This window comes from Camelus bactrianus, chromosome 14, assembly GCF_048773025.1.
Source record: "Camelus bactrianus isolate YW-2024 breed Bactrian camel chromosome 14, ASM4877302v1, whole genome shotgun sequence".
In the NCBI taxonomy this organism is placed as follows: domain Eukaryota; kingdom Metazoa; phylum Chordata; class Mammalia; order Artiodactyla; family Camelidae; genus Camelus; species Camelus bactrianus.
This window is the reverse complement of record NC_133552.1, coordinates 15,755,737-15,756,836: the sequence shown is the minus strand read 5'-3', so window position 1 is coordinate 15,756,836 and position 1,100 is coordinate 15,755,737.

The following is a 1,100-nucleotide window of genomic DNA, read 5'->3' as shown; positions in this document are numbered from 1 at the left end:
ACTAACTGCAGTAATGACCCCCAAAACTTAGTGGCTTTACACAATAGGTGTTTTTATAGTTCACGTCCCACTCCAGTGAGTGCAGCAGGGAGCTCTGTTCCACACAGCCATTCAGGGACCCAGGCTCCTTTGAATTAGTGGTTCTGTCATCTAGGAGAGCTTTGATGTCCACCACTGGATCCCCTGCAGTTAGCCTGCTGTTGAAGAGAAGACTGTACAGCAAAGGCACCCCAACTCTTAACTTCGTGGTCTGGAGGTGACACTATCACTTCCCTCAAATGCCACTAGTCATACAGCCCCACCTAGATACCAAGAAGCTAGGAAATATAGCCAAGGGAGAAAAGAATGTGAATTTTAGTGAAAAGTTAACCAGTTTTTGTCACAGCTAACAACAAGAGGTTGGAGGAAATTTTTAGATTTGAGAAGAATTTTTTAAAATACAGATTTCCTTTACTGTCTGCAAATTATTTTTAAGACAGTAAATTATTTACAGGTTATAATTTTAAATTTTTTAACCAAAAATATGTGGTTTTCTCATATATTTCCCTCCCAAATTTCCCATGTATTTCCCCCAAAATACATTCTCCTAGGTACCTGGAGTGATCATTTTGTTAGCATGGCTCCTGAACTATTTACGCCCCACATGTAAACACGAGCAGTTCATTTTGGGCTGTCCTATAATATATGTGAGACTATTTTAGAGTGGAAATAATATGCATCAATTTTCCCAGATGGAGAAGTAGGAAGAAGCAAACACACCGAAGACTTCATCATTCATTCGATATCTGCATATCTTGTATCAATTTCAAGTGAGGTTGCAGACTATAACCTGCCTATTCCAGGACTCTAAAGTCAGAGTAAATTCCCTATTGCAAAATAACCAAGGCAAAAAAAGAGAAAAGACAAATGCACACAGGAGGAACTCAGCTAAGTGGGCTGAATGCGAGCTTTTCAGCACACCCTCTGAAAAATATAAACACAAAGCAATCACAGGCAGGCTATAAATTGTCCTGAGTTACACAATGGAGTGTTAAGACAGATGACCTGGAAAATGTGATCTGGCGGGGCTGTCTGAGATTGATTAGTTCTCTGCCCTAATG